This window comes from Impatiens glandulifera, chromosome 5 (genome assembly GCF_907164915.1).
Source record: "Impatiens glandulifera chromosome 5, dImpGla2.1, whole genome shotgun sequence".
NCBI classification, from domain to species: domain Eukaryota; kingdom Viridiplantae; phylum Streptophyta; class Magnoliopsida; order Ericales; family Balsaminaceae; genus Impatiens; species Impatiens glandulifera.
The window spans coordinates 10488108-10511305 of NC_061866.1; the positions used below are offsets into that span (position 1 = coordinate 10488108).

Consider the following 23198-nt stretch of genomic DNA (forward strand, 5'->3'; position numbering starts at 1 on the left):
AATGGCGCATTGGTGCAATGGTTTAAAGTTCAGACACAATGGTGCGTGACGGAAGGGAGGTCTTGTGTTCAAATCAAACTGATGAGATGATTTGATTTCTTTTTGTAGAAATCAGATTTACTAAAATGACTATGGTTATTGATGTTAAAAACCATTCCAATTTCTTGTGTAGAAATTATGAGAATGAGATGATTTGATTTCTTTTTGTAGAAATCAGATCTACTAAAATGACTATGGTCATTGATGTTAAAATCCATTCTAATTTCTTGTGTAGAAATTATGAGATGAATGAGATTGTCAATGATTTCTTGGTAGAAATCAGACTTGTTAAAGTCATTGATGTTGAAACCATTCTAATTTCTTGTGTAGAAATTATGAGATGAATGGGTAGTCAATGATTTCTTGGTAGAAATCAGACACGAGTCTTGATGTAAAAATCATTATAATTTTCTTGTGTAAAAATTATGAGATTAATGGGTTCATAATGATTTTTATAAAATATATATATAAATATATAATATGATTTGTCTAAATGACATTAATCATGAAGGTTGAAATCATTATAATTTCTTATGTAGAAATTATGAAATGAATTGTGTATCCTAATAATTTCTTTTATAGAAATTATGTGATTCATAATGACAGAAAATGAAGGTCATATGTATAATGAGATTAAATAAGTTATTTGTTTTAGAACTTATTATAATCATGCATTTAAAAAGACACGACTATGTTAGTCGAATTTGTCTTCGCAAAAATTGCCTTGATGAAAATAATCTACTCAGATGTATTCTGAGCATGCATAGTCGTTTAACGTCGATTATTGTTCAAAACATGGCAATGTAAGTGCTTCGATTAAGATATGAAATATATTTGTAGTTATATTTAATTTAATTATGTGTTAATTGATTATTAATATAAATCATGCATATTAGCTAATATAAAGATGATTCATGTTATTCATAATAAGCATAATTATCTAGAAATTTATATATATATATATATATATAAATTAAGATTTGTTTTCTATCTATTTTTATTTTAATAGATAATTTTGAAATTTGTCACAAATCATGTGTTCTTTGATTGACAAAGATTTCTTATAGAATATTAAAGGTCATCTAATTAATTAAGAAACGAATAATTGATGACATGAATATTTATTTTTATAATTAGTTAGTTTTATATTCGATTAAAGATAAATGATCAACATTCTAATTAAGTGTAATAATTAATATTCTAATTAATTATTATATAATTTTTAAACGGTATTTTTAATGATAAACGAAGTTGTATATATATTTGTTTAAGAATATATATGACATATTATGTATCTGATTTATTGACTATATATATTATAGTTGTTTTGTCATCGTGGTGACTAAAATGAAAGAAGAATAATATATAATATCATATATATATGAAATTATTAATTTTGGTTTAATATAATATATTTGATAATTTTGAAATCAAATAATTACAAGCAAAGTATTGTTTGATTTGAGAATAATGTGGCAAACGTGCCGATATTACGGGATGCAAACGTGCAACCGGAAATAAATGTTTAAGCGACTTCGGTCAAAGATGCTTGAAACATTATGATTTCTTTTGTATAAATCATGTGATATGGTGAATATTTATTTGATTAAATATTCTAATTTCTTTTATAGAAATTAAGTGTTGAAATAAATATTTTAATTGATTAAATATTTTAATTTCCTATGTAGAGATTATGTGAAGAATGATTTATATATGAATAAACATTCTAATCTCTTGTATAGAAATTATATTTTATTCAATTAAATATTTATGATATAGTTATCTTATTCATTGTATGATAAGTATAACAAAAGAAATTTGTAAAAGAATTGTGTGACAATTTCTTGATTAGAAAATCATTGATTTAAATCATATAAGTGTGTGATTTAAAAAAGGATACCAACACGAATGTGGGGGCAAATATTTTTATTGATTATAACACAAAAATAATTGTGTATATTATGATAAATAAAAAGATAATTTATTGTTAGAGAAATATGTTCTCTATAAAAGATAAAGTTGCGCAACTTTACAAAAAGAAAGAAAATAACAAGAAAATGTCTTGTTTATATTTGCTGAGTTGGTGTTCAAATCGATATTTTAGATTTGAGGATTTTGAAATCAAGAAAGGTTTTTTATTTTGACATTATTTTCATAAAACTATGAAGAACCAATGTCTTCAAAAGGATTTTATGAAATAAATGAAAATGAAGTTTATAAAGTTTTGATATGACTTATAACAAATTTTATAATAATGATATGAAAATTTGATCATACTTTTATTAAAAAGTGGATGTGACAATTATATATATCATGAAGACAATGAAAATTATTTCATTACGTGTCTTTTGTACGATATTTTTATCGTTGAAAATTACGATAAAAATGATTAAATCCATAAAGGATATGAATTGCACTAAACGAAATATCATGTTGTTATCAAATGATATATTGATATTATTAAATGAAAGACTTTACGTCTTAAAGTGAATATGTTTACACTTAGAAGTGCAATCTATGTATGGAAATCTTCTAAGAAATGTATGATGGATATATTAAACGTTATAATCTATATTTTTGACTTATGTCGAAAAATAAAATATTTTTATGTAAAATATATAATCGTTTACACGAAGGCAGAATAGTTCAAAGACATTTTGTCTACTAGTTAGCCAAGTAAACAATATTTTCATAAAAAATTAAATGATAAGCATGTACGGATGACTATGCTTCTTATTAGAAGATGTTTCAAGGTTAACTAAGAATGTACCAACATAAATTTCTAATTATTGTGATAGTAATTAGAAATTGGACAAACTTAGAGTTAATGACAAGTCTAGACATACACGTCTTAGACATAATGTCATTATACTATATACTCTCTAATGGAGTTATCAAATTTGACTATGTAAGTCAAAGATAACAATGTGGATCCACTAATCAGATTATTGAATAGAGAGATAGTTTGAAGTCTTTTGAGACATCAGCCTACTATAAGTTAGTATGAAGGAAAACCCAACCTATGCAGACTGGAGATCCCAAGAACTAGGTTCAATGGGACAACCTAATTGTACTGACTTGGAAAGTTATTGTTGAGGATTAATCCTATAACGAAACAATATATATTTTGACGAGGATAAGCATATCGCTTTTAATGATTCTTTGTGAGAAAAGAGATCACCTATGTGAGGGAGAAGTGGGGCCGCTTCGAAAGAATTGCACGGCTCAATTCTAGACCCTCTCACGGAACCAGGCGCGTGTTCCATGGCCAAAACGGACACAACCATGAGAGCTTGACATGTATTAGGGAGAATTTTATGTGAAAGTGTGTAATCGTTTACACAAAAGGCAGAATAGTTCAAGGACATCGAGTCTACTAATCAGCTAGTAAAGTTATATGCTTTCACAAGGGAAGGTTCAAAGGGTTACACCTACCTATCCTATGTAGAATTCAACTGTTGAACCTTTCACCGGGTTAATCTTTCAATTTCCATTAATGTGGGAGATTGTTGGAATTTTTAAACTAATTCTATAAATTCCATTAATGAATGGAAATTAGAATGTGGGTAATAAAATTAAATCAAATTCACATGAAATTCAAACGTGAATTAAAGGGTGAAATTTGATCCAAATGTTTGAATTAATTAATTTAAATTAATTAATTAAAATGCCTTGATGACCAATTAACAAAATGTTGTTAATTTGTAGCGTGACTTACATGAGTTTGTTATTATAATTAATCGTTATGATAATTTAATATTAATCGTTATGATAATTTAATATTATTATTAACAGATTAAAAAACCATGTAACGTGAGTATTGCAAAATAAATGTCTTCATTAATTTTGGCAAACAATTACCCTTCATTAAGAAGAAATATTAAGGCAAATGAAGAGGCAAGCAATGCCAACCGTTGGATCAATTGATGATTTAATTAAGTGTTTATTATTTCAACAATCTAAATAGTCATTCTATCCCACACCATCCCATGAACAAAAAAAAAACACATCACTTCATCATTTTCTTTCTTTCTCACTCTAGAATTCCAAAAGCCTTCTTCTTGTTTTGTGAGTGTTCTTCGAGGTCTTCGCTCGATATTTTTCGTTGAAACCCGGTGATAGTTCAGGTACTTTATCATGCTCGTTGTGTAGTGATTCCGGTGCTGAATCACTACTAGATTCGTTGTACCCTGGGAGACAGCCATCTGTGATAAGCTCTAGCACACGGGGAGACGGTGGAACTGTTTTAAGGGAAATGTGTCTAACACATGCCTCGAATCAACCATCAAATACGGTGATATTGTTCTTCGTATATCTTATTTTATTTTTATTTATTTGTAACATCGTATGTATATATATTTTTCTGTTATTCAAGACAATATATCTAACACTCTATAATGACTCATTGGACTTTCTTAAAATCATATATCAAGTGTCTTTTGTTTTGTATTTAGATTTGTCAAATTGTTAATCTTTTTAAGATTTACATTCTTATATCTTTACTTTTGCCTTAAATTTATTTCATTTTCTATATATTTTTTATTATAAACTTTTACCAATGTATCTATCATTATCTCGATAGTTGATCAATTTCAAGAACTAAAGAGAAATACATAAGAGAAAAAAGAGAGTAAACATGTGAAAGTTTAACAAACTAGGTTCACTAGGAAGAGAAAGAGAAGTTATAGAGAAGACCGTGTTTAATGAAATTCACCATTAAAGTTCTCAAAGGTTTCCATAATTTGAGAAATTTTCATTTGAGCTTGATTGAGGAGGTTGGATTGCTTCTTATTGATGGGAGTTGGGTGAGCTTATAGAAAGTCTTATGCTATAAATCAAAAGTTATATATTTCAATTTTTGAAAACCGATTTCGGTAGGTAACTTTCGAATTGTGTAACAGAGTTGATGTTTGGATAAATTGATGTTTTAAACTTGTTTTATATACATCGTAAATTGATTTTGGATTGATAGAATTTATTGAAATTATCTAAAACATGTATGCCTAATTTTGAATTTTTAAAATTATTTGAAATCATGAATTTGTTCTTTTGAGCTGTTCTTGAAGCTTCTAGGTAATTATAATGATCCTTATAGTATGTAGAATGATTATGGATTAGTTAGAAGCTATCAAATTCCTTAATTTATAATTTGAGTTGGAATTTTGTTTGAAATGTGTTTTTCAAAAGAACTTGGTTATTTATGGCTTATTAACCTAATTGGATGGTGTACATAGCTAGAATCATTTTTGGTCATTTTTACATGCAAATGAAATCCAATTGACTTTGAAAGGTATTTAAAACTTTGGAATAGTGAAATTTTGGTGAAGTTTGATGATTGTTTGTGGATTGTGTATAACTCTAAATAATTTGAAATTTGGATAGGACATAGACTCTTAGTTGCCTATGGATTTGCTTTACTAAAGTTTTGTCAGTTCAGACTCTAAACCTAAGTTTGAAGAGTTTAAATTTAGGTGAAAAAATGGAAATAATTTTGACCTCTTTTGGTCAACTGAAAGAGCTGACGTTGACCGACAATTAGGAATTGTATATTGATCCATTTGAGCTGCAATTTGGAGAGTAGGTAGTTGACACATTTATCTATAAGTCATATTAGACAGGATTTTCCAGTTGAATGTTGTATCGAAATCCACAAGTTTAGTACAAATTATTTGTAAACATATGTCATTTTGTTGGGTCATTTTGAATGATGATTGTGAATTGAGTTTAAACTCAAATTGAGTTAGAAATTTTGAATGTGGATAAATGACACATTGGTCTACAATTTTGTATCTAACGAAATGTTTCCATTTCATGATCTAAAACCCCGTTTGGTAAGCTCCAAGATGACTAAAAAAAGTTAAAAAAAAGATTTTCTTGAGGATTTGTTTGGTTCCAAAATTCATTCATATCCTCAAACTATTGCAAATATAATAAACTTCATAAAAAGAATAAAAGACCAAGAGAAAAAAATGAATCATTTTATTCATTGATTTCGGGACTCGAATTTGAGGTAGTTCTCAGGGATTTGCTCTTGCTATATCAGTATGTTATATTAGCCTTCGTTTTTTTTTATTGTGGTATAAACTGTATCTAGACAAATGTTAGGAACACATTATCATATATACCTAGAAGCATGATATGCTTTAAACATTGAGAATATTTTAGACACATTAGGTCTGAACATAACTTATATAATAGAATGTAGTATCGTAATTTCATAAATTATCAAAAATATAGAGTAGAGACAGTAATTCGATTGACACAAGAGACAAAACACGTACTGAGGTATTTTTTTAAACATAACCAAACACCGAGCCTCAATTTGAATATTTTTATTTGTGTCTTTTAAAACATTATTTTTCTTCTCGATTTCTCATAAAAAAAAAAACAAGTGACAAGTCTTATAAAATTAAAACTGTTTAAAGTAAGACATATTTTTTGTTTTATATCTCATTTAATGTTTAAATATAGGTAAAAAGATTAAAATTTCATAAACATATTTTCTTTCAAATGTAGCCCATCAATAAAATTATGAACCAAACACAAAACATATAATATTGATGAAGGTGGATCGAATACATGACTTTCAAATCTTTAGTCTGAGGCTCTCCAATCTGAGCTATCTCCGCTTGATGAAAATTTAAAATAGAGACAGTAATTCGATTGGCACAAGAGAAAAAACACTAAGGTCTTTTTTTAAGCGTAACCAAACACCGTGCCTAAATTTGAATATATTTATTTGTGTCTTTTGAAGCATTAATATTTTTCTCGATTTCTTATAAAGAAAACCGAGTGACGACTCTTATAAATCCAAAGTTGTTCAAATTGAGACATATTTTTTTTGGTTTTCATCTCATTTTATGTTTAAATGTAGGTAAAAATATTGAAATTTCATAAACATGTTTTCTTTCAAATGTAGGCCATCAATAAAATTATGAACTAAATATAAACAAAATTAATGAGGTGAAGGTGGATCAAAAACATGACCTTTAGATCTTGACGCTCTCTCAATTGAGTTATCCCCACTTATTGAAAAATTAAAGAAGAGACAGTAATTTGATTGGCACAAGAGACAAAACACTAAGGTCTTTTTTTAAACGTAACTAAACACCGAGCCTAAATTTGAATATAGTTGTTTGTGTCTTTTGAAACATTAATCTTCTTCTCAATTTCTCAAAAAGAAAATCGAGTGACGACTTTTATAAAATCAAAGCTGTTTAAAGTGAGACATGTTTTTTTGTTTTTATCTCATTTTATTTTAAATATAGGTAAAAAATTGAAATTTCATAATCATGTTTTCTTTCAAATGCAGGCCATCAATAAAATTATGAACTAAACACAAAACAAGATTATTGCGATGAAGGTGGATCAAACACTTAACTTCAGATCTTCAGTTTGACGCTCTTCCAACTGAGTTATCCCCGCTTGATTCAAATTTAAAGAAGAGACGGTAATTCAATTGGCACAAGAGACAAAATATTGAGGTCTTTTTTAAAGTGTAACCAAACACCGAGCCTAAATTTTCTTTTGAAACATTCTTCTTCTTATCAATTTCTCATAGAGAAAACCGAATGACGAACTCTTATAAAATCAAAGTTTTCTAATGTGAGACATATTTTTAGTTTTATCTCACTTTATGTTTAAATGTAGGTAAAAGAAAATGAGATTTCATAATCATATTTTCTTTCAAATGTAGGCCATCAATAAAATTATGAACTAAACACAAAACAAATAATGTTGTGAAGGTGGATCGAACACCTGACCTTCAGATATTCAATTTGACGCTCCCCACTTAATGAAAATTTAAAATAGAGACGATAATTCAATTGGCACGAGAGATAAAACATTGAGGTCATTTTTTAAGTGTAACTAAATACCGAGCCTAAATTTGAATATCTTTATTTGTGTCTTTTGAAACATTATTCTTTTTTTCTATATTTCTTATAAAGAAAACCGAGTAACGACTTTTATAAAATCAAAGTTGTTTAAATTGAGACATATTTTTTGTTTTTAATCCCATTTTATGTTTAAATGTAGGAAAAATGATTAAAATTTTATAAACATGTTTTCTTTCAAATGTAGGCCATCAATAAAATTATGAACTACACACAAAACAAAAATAATGCGGTGAAGGTGGATCGAACACCTGACCTTCAGATCTTCAGTCTGACGCTCTCCCAACTGAGCTATCCCCGCTTGGTGAATACTTAAAGTAGAGAAAGTAATTCTATTGACACGAGAGACAAAACACTGAGGTATTTTTTTAAACGTAACCAAACACCGAGCTTAAATTTGAATATCTTTATTTGTGTCTTTTAAAACATTCTTCCTCTTCTCGATTTCTCATAAAGAAAACTAAGTGACGATTCTTATAAAATCAAAGTTGTTTAAAGTGAGACATATTTTTTGTTTTTCATCTCATTTTATGTTTAAATGTAGGTAAAAAGATTGAAATTTCATAAATATGTTTTATTTCAAATATAAGCTATCAATAAAATCATGAACTAAACACTAAACAAAAATAATGCGGTGAAGGTGGATCAAACACATGACTTTCAGATTTTATGTCTGACGCTCTCCCAACTGAGTTATCCCCGCTTAATGAAAATTTAGAGTAGAGACGGTACTCGATTGACACGAGAGAAAAAACACCGAGGTCTTTTTTCAAGTGTAAGCAAACACCGAATCTAAATTTGAATATCTTTATTTGTGTCTTTTGACGCATTCTTCTTCTTCTCAGTTTCTCATGGAAAAATCGAGTGATGACTCTTATAAAATCAAAGTTGCTTAAAGTGAAACATATTTTTTGTTTTCAACTCATTTTATGTGTAAATGTATGTAAGAAGATTGGAATTTAATTGACATGTTTTTTTTTTATCAAATGAAGGCCACTAGCCACATGTAGAGAAACTTCCAAATATAAAATAATGCGGTGTAGGTGGATTTACCTTTAGATCTATTATAAAAAATTTAGAGTAGAGACGGCTATTCGTTTGGAACGAGGGATAAATCATTGAGGTCTTTTTTCAAGTGAAACCAAACACATAACCTAAATTTGAATATCTTATTTGTGTCTTTTGACGCATTCTTCTTCTTCTTGATTTCTAATTAAGAAAATCGAGGGACACTCTTATAAAATCAAAGTTTTTTAAAGTGAGATATACTTTTATTTTTCCGCACATTTTATGTTTAAATGTACATAAGACTATTATAATTTCATTGATATGTTTTCTTTCAAACTAAGGCCATCAAAAAATAATGAACTAAATATGAAAAATAATAATGAGGTGAAGGTAGATCGAACTAATGGCATACAGATCTTCTTTACCCTGATGCTATTCCAACTAAGTTATTCCCACTTGATGAAAGTTTATACTAGAGATGGTCATTCGATTGATACGAGGGACAAAACACCGAGGTCTTTTTTAAGTGTAACTAAACAATGAACTTAAATTATAATATTTTTATTTGTGTCTTTTGAAACATTATTCTTTTCTCGATTTCTCATAAACCGAGTGACACTCTTATAAAATCAAAGTTTCTTAAAGTGAGACATATTTTTTGTTTTCATCTCATTTTATGTTTAATTGTATGTAAGAAGATTGAAATTTTATAGACATGATTTATTTAAAATGAAGGACATCAATAAAATTAATAACTAAACACTAATGTAGTAAATGTGGATCGAACACATGACCTTCAGATCTTCAATATGACGCTCTTCAAACTGAGTTATCCACGCTTGATTAAAATTTAGAGTAGAGATGATAATTCAATTGGCACGAGGGACACAACATTGCTGAATTTATAAGTGTAACAAAATACCAAACCTAAATTTAAATATCTTTATTTGTGTCTTTTGAAGCATTATTCTTCTTTTTGATATTTCATAAAGAAAATCGAGTAACAATTCTTATAAAATCAAAGTTGCTTAAAGTGAGACATATATTTTTTTTCATCTCATTTTATGTTTAAATGTATGTAAGAAGATTAGAATTTCATAGACATGATTTCTTTTAAATGTAGTACATCAATAAAATTATGACTTAAGCACAAAAAAAATATAATGCGATGAAGGTGGATCAAACACTCTCCCAATTTAGCTATCCCCGCTTGATAAAAAATTAAAGTAGAGACGGTCATTCGATTGGCAAGAGGGAAAAAACATCGAGGACATTTTTCAAGTGTAAATCAAACACCAAACCTAAATTTGAATATCTTTATTTGTGTATTTTGAGCATTCTTCTTCTTCTTGATTTCTCATAATGAAGACCGAGTAACGACTCTTATAAAATCTAAGATCTTAAAATGAGACATATTTTATTCATCTCATTTTATGTTTATATGTATGTAAGAAGATTGAAATTTCATAGACATGTTTTCTTTCAAATGAAGGGCATCAATAAAATGATGATCTCAACACAAAACAAAAAATAATACGGTGAAGGTGGATCGAACACCTTAATTTCAAATTTTTATTCTGACACTCTCCCAATTGAGTTATACCCGATTAATGAAAATTTAGAGTAGAGACAGTCATTCGATTAACACGAGTGACAAAACACTGAGGTAATTTTTAGGTGTAATCAAACACCGAACTCATTTAACAACTCTCAAACGAACCAAGAAGAAATTATTGCATTATATTATAATGTGAGAGAATAAATAAGACATTGATTGAGATTCTTAGTCATATAAAAGGGGCTAGATGAGAGCCTTAGTCAATTCAAAGGTGATGATTTGGTTACTTCTTTTATTTTATCTTAATTGTTTATGTAGTGTGGATCATAATTTATAGAATGAGATAATTTATTTGTCATATTATTGAGGAGAGGATTTACACCTCAAATGAAATTTTTAGTCATGAAAATGAGCTAGATGAGAGGCTCGATCAATTCGAAGGTGAAAGAGATTATTGATTGTCATCTAGTGCGAAAAGATGAATGAAAACTTGAATGATATTCCTAGTTATGAAAAATGGGCTAAATAAGAGACCCGTCAATTTAAAAGAGAATGAGACCATTGAATTGTCATTTAATACAAGAAGATGAATGAAACATTGAATGAGATTTATAGTCATAAAAATGGGTTAGATGAGAAGCTCAGTCAATTCAAATGGAAGGATATTCACAATTTCTTTCGAAGAAACTATGAAGCACGATAAAAATAATTGAAGATAGTTAGTAAATCTTGAAAAATATTCTTGAATTGCTTGTTGTTTTGATATTATTTAAAAATTAGTAGATTGTAAGTTAATTTGTTCAAGGAAAAGTATAAGGTTTAAGTTGGTTGAGTGTGCAAAGTTCAAGAAAAGATTGGTGACAAATGATTTGCTAGATCATAAGCTTTAGTAAAGAGATGTTGAGAGATACCTAATTATTTGTTTTTAAGTAGGCGACAAGTTTGTCTTGGATCTTCTTGGTTTTTGATCAGTATCTTATAATTTTGAGAAAGTAAACGATGAAAGTTTGTCTTGGGTGTCCTCGATTTTGATAGAATCTGATTTTGAAAAACTAGAAAAGATATGTTTTCTAGGTGAATCTTTGCATCGGTGCCTTAAACATTGACACAAAAGGTTTGATAGATTATTGATGTTTGTGCATCTTCCATTATCTATTTGTTATTATTTGATAATGACATGGTGATTGTTGTATGGATATGAATGATATTAAGAAGTTACAAACATTTCTGGAGAAGGAGTTTAAGTAAAGATTTTTGACATTCTAGAAAACTTTTGGATATGAGCATTCAATAGAATATGGAGATGAGACATATGCACATTTCTCAAAGTGGATACCTTAAGGAATTTGTTTCCAAATTCTTGGTGATCGAGCTAAGCGAGTTGGAACTCCTTTGGTATCTCATTTTAAAGTTTCTAGTGGGAATTGTCTAAAAATAAGGGAGTAAAAAAAATATATGGAAACTTATCCTTATGTAAATGTCAATTGGATTATATTGTATGGAGTTGTTTATTTGCACTAAGGAAGAACTAAGCACATGGATGTAGGGTGGTATATTGAGAGGAGAATAGTCAAGCAATGATAAATTGTTATCAAGAAGATGTCAATAGATGACAATAATGCTGACAATATGGTAGTTCATGGATTTGGGAGCTGGTGAAACTTTATTTGTTGAAAGATAAGAGGGAGATAGCTTGTAAATTAAGATGCAGTATTAAGAATATATTTATAATATTATAATTATAGTATATTCATGGTACAAAATCTTGGTACAAAGAAAGAGTATATTAAACAAAATGAAACAATATATTTTGGTGTATAATCTTCATACAAAGAAATAAAATTAAAACAAAAAGAAATAATTTTTTTTATGATAATACAACTAAGAAAATATGGTGACAATATTTTTTAGACTCTGTAGAATTTTGGACAAGATATTGATTTGACCTAGTTGAGGCGCCTTATTTAATTGTGCAACCCGAAACTTTAGAAAGTCAAATCTTCACCTTAAGAGCATCGATTCTTTGTAAGTTGTGTGTGAGTTTTATTTGTGATGGAATCATATATTGTAATACTGATATAACATTTTTATAATAAAAGTTAAAAGTTTTTGTGTGTTTCAAAAATGGAGGTAGACCTTAAGATATGAATAACAAATTTGATTAGTTATGTGCTCTTCTCAACGACAAAATGAATTTGATTTGACAAGAAACAATTGTCTAGTAGTGTCGGGGTCGGCCCTAGGTAAACCCACGAACTAGGACAGCTCGTTTATTAAATAAAACAAATCTTTTTATTAAGTTATGGGTCAAATTTTACTAAAAGTATTTTTTTAACAATTTTTTAAACTAAAATAAGGATAGTTAAAAATATTTTCTCAGGTTTTTCTACGTGGATTAGAAAAACCCAATTTTCGGGGCCCACATTGAGTGGTGTAATATGGAGCCCTTTATGTTGCACATAATTGTCCTCTTTGTTAGTAGATGCCACATTTTCCATGCCTTTTTTGAATTTATTTCTCACGTATTGTTCTATTGTATTTAAACTTTAGATTCTTGTATGGAATATCGGTATTTAGTGTATAGCTCCCTCAATTATTTCAATTTTTTTGGATCAAATGGTGCAAGAAATGATGCAAGAAGAACTTCATTTTAAGTCAAAATAAATTTTGATCTAACCGTGTCATGTAACATCTCATTAGAGTTTTTCAAAGCAAATCTTTATCTGTCCATCTTATAATTAACTTTATCCTTACCTCAATGGTTGAGGTTTCGAACTCTATAATGACTCATTAGACATTCTTAAAACCATAAATTTAATGATTTTCTGTATTTAGATTTTTCACACTCATATTTCCTTTAAGATTTATATATATATTTTTAATGTTTGAAGCTAGTATGACACTATACAATCATGATTTTCACTTCAACTTAAAGCATTGTAAGTACAAATCGAACTTGTGACCAGTGATCTTAAGAACCACTATATATTGTCACTTGAACTAACTTAGTGCGTTATATTTTTACATTTTACATTTTGTCTTTTAAGTATTATCATTGTTTATAAATTTTTACCATTGTATTCTATCATTATCTCAATAGTTGAAGTTTGTTCAAGTTCACTAGTGACATATATTGAAGATGTTAATATAATAACAATAAACCAAAAAAACTAAAGAAAAAAAGATAATAATCATGTGAAAGTTTAACAAACTAGATTCACTAGGAAAAAAAGGAGAAGGTATGGAGAGATCGTGTAAATGAAATTCACCAATAAAGTTCTAAAAGATTTCGATAATTTGGGCATTTTTCGTTTGAGCTTGATTGAGGAGGTTGGATTGTTTCTAGGCTATTGATGGGAGTTGAGCGATCTTATAGAAAGTCTTAGGCTATCAATTGAAGATTATATATTTCAGTTTTTGAAAACCGATTTTGGTAGGTAACTTTTGAATTGTGTAATAGAGTTGATATTTGGAAGAATTGGTGCTTTAAACGTGTTCTATAAACATCATAAATTGATTTTGGATTGATAGAATTGATTGAAATTATCTAAAACATAAACGCCTAATTAAATTTGGATTTTTAAAATGATTTAAAATTGTGAATTTGTTCTTGAGATGTTCTTGAAGCTTCTAGGTTATTTATAATTGATCTTTAAAGTATGTAGATTATGGATTAGTTAGAAGCAATCAAATTTTTTAATTTATAATTTCATTTTTGGAAATTGATTTGAAATGTGTTTTTTCAAATGAGCTTGGTTATTTATGGCTTATTAAGCTAACTAGGAAGATCCCCGTGCGATGCACAAGGATAAAAATATATTGTTACAACGTTCCGCGTTCATCAAATTTGGTGTTGAATTTAAAATATAAAATGTTATTAGCCTAGTTAATTAAAGATTTCTTCTTGTTTTGTTAGGTTGCAAGTTCGAACCTTATCTATAGCATTTTTAATTTTATTTTTAACCGTTTTAAGTTTATGGGCGGGTCAACACACAATCTGACCCAAGTATCCATTTACCCTCACATATATATCCAAATTAACCAGAGCTCTCGACCCGATAATCCGGACACTTTCAAAATTAAGCATTATTATATATAGAGAGAGATTGGATGATGTACATATTGTCTAGGATCATTTTTTTTTTTTCATATTTAGGTATTTTTACATGCCAAGTGAAATCCATATGAGTTTGAAAGATATTTAAAACTTTGGAATAGTTAAATTTTGGTAGCTTAAGATGTTGTATTGAAAACTACAAGTTCAGTAAAAATTATTTAAAAAATAGCTTTGGAGTCATTTTGAATGATGATTGTGAACTAAGTTTAAATTCAAATAAGCTGAAAATTTGAAAAGCTTTTAAAAATAAATTACATCATAAGTTTTTAAAAATATAAAAAATACGCATCTTAGGAATATAGATAGTCATTTGACTGGCACGAGGTATTTCCTCAAGTGTAACCAAACACCGATCATAAATTATGATATCTTTATTTGTATCTTTTGACACATTATTATTTTTCTCGGAATCTCATAAGAAAAAAACGTGTGACGATCCTTTTAAAATCAAATTTTCTTGACATATTTTTTGTTTTTCATCTCATTTTATAAGACCACATTCAAGAAACGTCCCATCTTTGTTTTCTTTTACGGTTCGAGAGTAAGTTAAACATGTAATGTCGTTCTTCACATTTAGAGTGACATGTATGTAACTCAACTACCATGAACGCATTGATTTAGTAAAGATAAACTCAAACTCTATAAAGTAAGATTGAACAAACCTATATTGATAGTTGAAGATAGGATCAATAATTAATATTGCTAAGATCATTAATTACCAAAAGCTTAAGTAATTGATAATTGAAGAAGCTCCAACGTAATCAATAAGAAAACAGAAACAATATTTGATTGACAATAGAATTGATTATTTATTAGATGGAGAGTTCAAAACAAGAATAGACCAAATTTAGCAAATGAAGAACTATTAGAAAAATCATTCACTTACACTTTCATAAACATACTAATTTTAGAAGAAATGGTACAAAATGAATAAAACACTCAATCAAATGATTCTAGAAGTAATAACAATGAAAAAATAACCTGCAGGCTGTAAAAAAAAAAGTATGTATAAAGAAACTAAAAATAAGACCTTCATACTAAGTTTAAAAAATAAAAATAATGCGGTAAAGGTGGATCGAACACCTGACCTTCAGATCTTCAGCGTCTCCCAACTGAGCTATCCCCGCTTGTTGAAACAAAATTCATGAAGATCTAAACATAACTTTAGATGGAGACCAAGTTAGGGCATTGTTAGGTTAAGATTATTTAAATCATCTCAACATATTCAAACATCATTTTACCTACGTCATTTATTACATCACTCAAATATTTATTAACTAAAATATTAAAATATCTTTTGTTTTAAAATATTGTTTACTATTTTATCATTCATAGTAATATATTTTAAATCATTTTAACAAACAAAATTAAATGTTTGTAAATAACCCCCAAATTATTTAAATAAGCTAATATGGAACACCAAGAAGTATAACTTAGAATTAAATTAGAGAACAAATTTAGAGTTCACTTAGTGGAGAGCTGTATACTCTACTAAGTTCAACCTGTCTGTTTATTTTTTTAAAATTAAGGAGAACTAGAATAATACTCCACAGTTATGCCCCGCTTCAGCTTAAAACGTTTTCAGATAGAATTAAAATCGTAATTTTTTTGTCTCTTAAGTCGACTCTTACTATTAAGCTACTTTGATGGGTTTTCGAGACAAATATAATTTAGAATTAAATTGTGTTACGAGACACTGTTTACGATAAAAGATAGGGATGCCAAGTTCATTAACATGAAAGAGGTTGACTACATCATATGCTTAGAAGAGACTGATCACTTGTTGACTAATAGAAAAGGATAATAAAATATATTTAAATTTAATGGCTAATGTTTCTTTTCTTTGTTTTTGTTTTAATTGTGACGATGTGCCAACTGATTATTTGTAATAAGTGGTTAATACTTTATATTCTCTCTCAACAAAATGGTGAGACATAAAAGGTTAACTTATTGCGTGTAGAAATTGATGAGAGAAATAATTTTTGGTTTCTTATTGAACCAAATAAAATTTGATTTAAGTAAACATCAATTATTGGGTTAGCTGATAAGAATGTGACAATGATATTATCACAACTGACACAGAGAAATAAGAAAATGAAACTTGAAATTCACTAAGAAATCAACTACTTGTTATTTCTTAGTGTTCTAAGAAATGAGATTCTGTTACGGGCTGCTTATCAAAAACCTCGGTCCTAAAATATTTTATGCACCTGTCTCTCGGCCCAAGAGTCCATATGGGCCCGTTTATGTTTTTTAAGGAATAATTTTGTTTTGTTTACTTTCTCTCTTATTTTTCTTGAACTGAATTCTGTTATTTTGAAAGTTTGTTGTAACCGAATACTCTTGGGTAAACCAGTCTCTTTAAATGGTGATGTCCACCCCACTTTTTGTGGCTATGAATTGAATATTTTGGAACTTGGTGTTTAAGTTATCTTTCGGCCCTCCTCCCCCTTCTTGGACCGCTAGGTGTAATCTAGTGGTATTTCTCTCCTCCCCTTCGGCTCTTCTCTCCCTAACATCGAATTCTCCTCTAATTCTATGTCCGCTGCGCTAGAGTGTTGAATTCCACCACCGGTCCCGATAATCAAGAATCCGTTTCTTGAATTAAAGAACTTGAAAGGCTCGGTCATAATTTAAAGTCTAACAGATTCTCACATAGAGAAATTCATAATTAGATTTTGATGATCATCAAGACATTATGCCCATCTAACTTCAGGGGATAGAACGAGACTCAAGACAAAGACAAGTGAGAATTAGATATTGTAGAGCCCTACTATACTCTAAAGAGAAATAGATCATATAAGGGATCAACATCATATTCAGAAATAGAGAAGTCAAAAAAGATGGGTAAGTAATGACTTTACTTAGAGCACATCAACGAGAGTGAGATTATCGTCCACATATTGGGATTAACAAATAATTAAGTTATCTTTGGTGTGAGTGACTTCTATGCCAAAGAAGTAGAGTAATGTCAAATTCTTAACATAAAATAGTTTATTCAATTGAAGTATGATTTCTTCATAGTAATTTATAATTCTCGATGAGAATAATATTGTCAACTTATACGAAAATGTATGATGAAAATTTGAATCGATACATAAAGAGAATTATCAATTTTGATTATATTAAATCAAGAGATAGAGAATTGTGAAAAGACTGTCTAATACATAGAATCAGAATTGCACTCGTAAGTTGACTCATCCATAATATCTATAAAAAAAACATTCTCATACAACTTTACCTTTTTCTTTTTTTCTTCTTACAAAAAAAAAATTTGAAGATAACTCCATGGTTAGGCTTCATATTTTTTTGAATATGCTCATCATTCTTAAATCTTGAGTTTTTGACACAAACGTGGAGAGAATAAGAAACAAATCTTTAAAAGGGTGAATCTAGATACAAGGAAAATAGTCACATCTCAACTTTGTATATCTTGAAAAAGAGAAAAATCAATCTCACTATTGAGGAAGGAAGAAATATATTTTAACTTAAAAGTATATATAAAAAAAATTAAAATTAATATAATATTATTGAAAATAGACACTTAGATAAAGACAATAAAGAATCAAATTCAGAAATTAGTTACAGAAAATCGAATAAAAATTTTGTCCCTAATAAATTATTTCAATTTTGGACTAAAATCCAATACAACTCATATCTATTTTCATCTATAATAGTATGCATACTTTTACATGTAAAGATTATAACTTACATTATATGATTAATTATGAACAACCATATATCATCTTCTAGTCTAGAGAAAATAAGAAAGGAATATTAACCTTAAGTTTATGGATTCGAGCTAGCGAAAATAAGAAGTGGATATTAACCCTAAGTTTATAGATTCGAGCATGTTAGGTGACAAATTTTGCGTCTAATTAAGTGTGTTTGCGGGCTACATGCTTAATTCGTTGTCCCGTTTTTAACTATGAACAACATTTATATTATTTATAATTTTTTATTAAAAAATTATATTAGTATTACCTTTACTTTTTATTAAATTTTGTTCATGTTAATTATTTAATTATTTTTTTATTGGCAAGTTTTAACTTTAATAATTTTATATTATAATTTAAAGTTTTTATTTTTAGAATGATTTAATTTATTTAAAATAAATATATTAATATGAAAGACTTTAAAAATAAAACACTAAAGATAATAATGAAGAATTGTATGAAAAAGATTATATTGATCCGATAATATTTAAGTTAAGGTTCTGCACGATGACTTATTAGGTGTACACAAAATTTGTTTTTAATGTTTTGATTAGTTATTAATATTGTTTAACATCTATTTACACTCATCTTTATTTGGATTAATTTTAATATTAACAAGTTAAAGAATTATTAATATAATATGATTAATAGTACTTTGTATTATTAATTTTGTTTATAAAAACTATTGCGATTTTGAGCAAAATCTATACACAACGATATTACGTAAAAATCTCGATTTTAACCACGTTGTATGAGAATTCACGGTCGACTTCTAATTTTAAATTATGCATCGAATTTTATAGTGGGTATTTATTTTCTCGACACATTCTATATTTTATATTTGACATAATCGGTTCCCTTTGGTCCGTTTCCGGGTTGGGTTAGGGGAACAAATGAACGATTGCCTTCGCGGATCCTTTAATAGTTGGCATCGACTTTTATAGTCGGTATTTATTTTTTCAAGCGTTAACAGTTTGTAATTGTTTACTCGACTTTTACAGTCAACATGAATTTTTGTAATCATTAATTATTTTATTATCTTTTATAGTTGAAAATTATTTTATCGACATTTAATGAGTGACATCGACTTTTATGCCTGTATTCATTTTCTTGACAATGAAGTTGTCATCAACGTTTTTAGCCTCAATAAATGTAGGGAATATGTGAAGACAGAGAGAAGATGAAGTTTCAAAATTTGATGATCGTGAATGATAGGACTTTAGAAATGAAGAGGTTTCAAAAATAGCTTTTGGGAGAGAGTGAAAATATTAAAGAATTAACTATAAAAAAAATGAAATATAAGTGTATAAAATATTTGTGTTAATTGAATGTGACGTGAAGAGAAATATATATTTGGTCGATAAAAAAGTGTAAGCAACAATAATCATTTTGTTTGTAACATTTGTAAAAAGAAATTACTCAGATATGAGTTTGTAAAAAGAAATCATCAAATTAGGATAAAAACATGAAGAGAGTGAGTCTCATCTCTTCTATATTCTCCTTACCCATTCAATTGAAACTTAATTTTGTTGAAATTTGATAAGATTGTGAATGTTAAGTTTTATAAATACTTTGATTTCACATTAAAATAATTGAAATAAATACTACAAAAAATTAGATAATAATTGTGTATAAAAATAAGAGAGAATTAAGCTTTAAAGAAATACATTCTTTGATATCTAAAAGTTTATTGAGAGAACCCAAAATTTTATACGAAGAGTTATTGTTTTTTACTTTTAATTATTAAGTATGGATGATATTATAGTCTAAAATTCTAGGTAATTTCTCAAATTTTAATTTTCTGTATGTGTTAATTGAAGAAATTTTAATCACATTTTATTGAGTTGTTGCTGAAATGAATACAATTTTTGGTTTATTATGTATGACTGATTTTAAGGCCCATTTCTTGTATTGGATTTCATTTTTCAGGTCTTTTAAACTAACACTAGTTGAACCAAACAATAAAAATGAAAAAGAGTTGTTGTTAGGCTTGGGCCTGAAATAAGATTTTAAAATGAGCTGGACTATTTCTTGAGCCAAAATCCAAGTAACTATATCCATAAAAAATAAAAATACAAATAATGCAGTTTGGTATCTTCCCAATTTGTATGTGGCCTAGCCTCACTTTTAAAGAAAGAATGAAAAAACTAGTTAAGAAGGCAAGAAGTCAAGAACATCACCTCATTCATAAACTTTATTTTTTTTATTTTTTGAAAAAATTAAAACTTTAGGATAAACATAAACCCGAGATCGCACTTATTGTAAAAAAACTAAAACTAACTCGTGATAACATCTGTTATAAGTTAATAAAAAACATTCAGAATGGAAAAACATAAAATAAGAAGAAAAAAAACAACACGTCATCACAATTCACAAAATTAAACAAACAAAAATGGATTCAACTAGGGACGGACTCAGGAATCGGTGGTTGGGTGGGCTTAAAATTTTTTTAGGGTGAGCTTAAATAAATAACAAGAAAATTTTGGATAAAACGAGTAAATAAAGTAAGTTTTTCATTTTTTTAATAATTAAATAAATAAAATAGTGAATTCTATTGAATTTTTCTAAAAAAGTATGGGTAATGTTACATTTTAACCGTAAAAAAAAATATATATATATTTTTTTCGAAATCGACTTCAACCCACCCGAGCCCCTACATAGATCTGTCCCTGGATCCAACTCAAAGCTAATATCATTGTGAATATGAACTCTCTTGGTGACATCTGCGTGATTTATCATTACTCGCTCCTCACCACTTCAAAACTTATCATCATCCGTAAATTTACATAAAGTATTTGATCATAATTCTTGTGGACGAGATTTTCTTAGGAAAATATTTTGAATATTAGCTAATATCATTGTGAATATGAACTCTCTGGGTGACATCTGCGTGATTTATCATTACTCGGTCCTCACCATTTGAAAACTTATCATCATCCATAAATTTACAGAAAGTATTTGATCATAAATCTTATTGATCAAATATGTGGGGTATTTGAATTTGTACTAAACAAGCAAATCATATCTCTTAATCAAATTATTAATATGAATATAATTTATTTGTATACAAATTAAATATTAAACAAAATAAACATTTCAATAATTAAAATCAAATATTAATTAAATAACTCAATATTTTTTTATAAATAACCCCAAATCAATAAGCTCCAATATCAATTCATGACCCAATAATAGTCACAAAAACCATTATTTAATGATCATAAAGCAAAACAAAGTAGACAAGCAAGTGACATGCATACAATTCAAAAAGGGTTTGTTTATGTTCTTTTTGTCTTACATAAATATTATATATTAAATTTTATGAGAATATTAATATATTTTTAAATGAGTTCAGTAAAAAGAAGTAAAGGTTAATTTATTTTTACCACTCACACTCCCAATGAATCTGAATCTGAAAAAGCATGGTCGTGAAGAGAAAGAGTAGAGAGAGAGGCTAAGCATTTCTAGGTTAAAGTGTTGCGCACGTGCGCACATGTTTTACTGTGAATTGTGCGAAGCTCCCACACATACACACGTGCTTACATGTGTATGCGAATGCGTGACAGAAAAAAAAAGTAATTGCAGTAATTTATAGGTTTAAGTTGTGGTTATAAATTAGACTCATTCATTTAAATATTTAATTTTATTTTGTTTGAGAGATTGTTCAAATAAACAGTTTAATGGATATATATCATTTTCATTTTCTTCCTTTATTTGTTTTTGTCTTATCTTTATTTTTTTTCTCTTTATAATGTGTCAAAATATCAAAATTCAATCTCATATTTCTAATTTTTCAACCAGACCCTTTAGATTATTGATTAATAAATTTTATCTTTATTAAAAAAAAATCAACTAATTGTACTTTAATTATTTAAAATAAATAAGTTATGAATTAATATACTCAAGGTAAGAGTAAAAATATTTAGACTAAGATATTGAGATAGCGTTTGATTCGTAGTACAAATTAGATAAATAAAGTGTAAGTTCTATAAAGTATAAATTATTATGGGTATAAATAGTACCCTTATATATTGTTATTTTTATTTGTTTGAAATATAAAAAATTGTATAACATTTTTACATTTACCAATTCAGTGAAGTTCAATTCTTAAATAGTGTAGTTGTTAAAAAGTTTGAATAGCCGACTGATATACCAATTTTTTTTTGTAATCATCCTCACTATCTTTCATATAAATTATATATTTGGTTAAAAAGAAATCGTCGATTTATCATAACGTTTTTGAAATTTGTTTGGGAAGGTCGTGAATTCGTTTGGAGAGCTAATTGTTTTTCTAAAAAAATGTAATAATAATTTGGATAGGCTATGTCAACTTTCATTATTCCTCATTATACATTGCCCATTTAAAAAAAAACACACAAACATAAACTATGAAATATAACATTATTTGGATAAATCTATAAAAACTTCCCAAACAAAAATTGATTAAAAATTGTTATATAATTAAAATTTCAAAATAAGTTTAACACATAAACTCATGTGCTCAAGGTCATGGTTATAGTATTCATATATACCGATTATTTAAAAAATAAAATAAAATAAGGTTAAATAATAATGATAATTAAAAATTCAAATCAAATCTTTAAGGATATGTATTGCATACCAAAACAATCTCCAATAAATAAATAAAACAATTATGAATAGAGAAAGGTTTCTACATTTAGGTATACGTGGCTATGATGTGAGAAATGTGCCCAATAACCCTTCCATTTGTATATATATAAGAAAGAGGACAGAGAATCATACCATAACGATAAACAGGAAGGTCCCTCGAAGTTGGTCATTATATTTGGATTCTTGTAAAGTTGGTCAAGAGAGAATTAATGGATCATGAATTATCTAACACC

At 27.8% G+C, this 23198-nt stretch overlaps 1 non-coding gene across 1 annotated transcript; it reads right to left on the reverse strand.

Moving 5' to 3' along the window:
- Positions 1 to 8162: 8162 nt before the first annotated feature.
- Positions 8163 to 8235, reverse strand: TRNAF-GAA. Its single transcript has one exon. It is a non-coding gene; the product is annotated as a tRNA-Phe (tRNA).
- Between the last annotated feature and the right edge of the window lie 14963 nt (positions 8236 to 23198).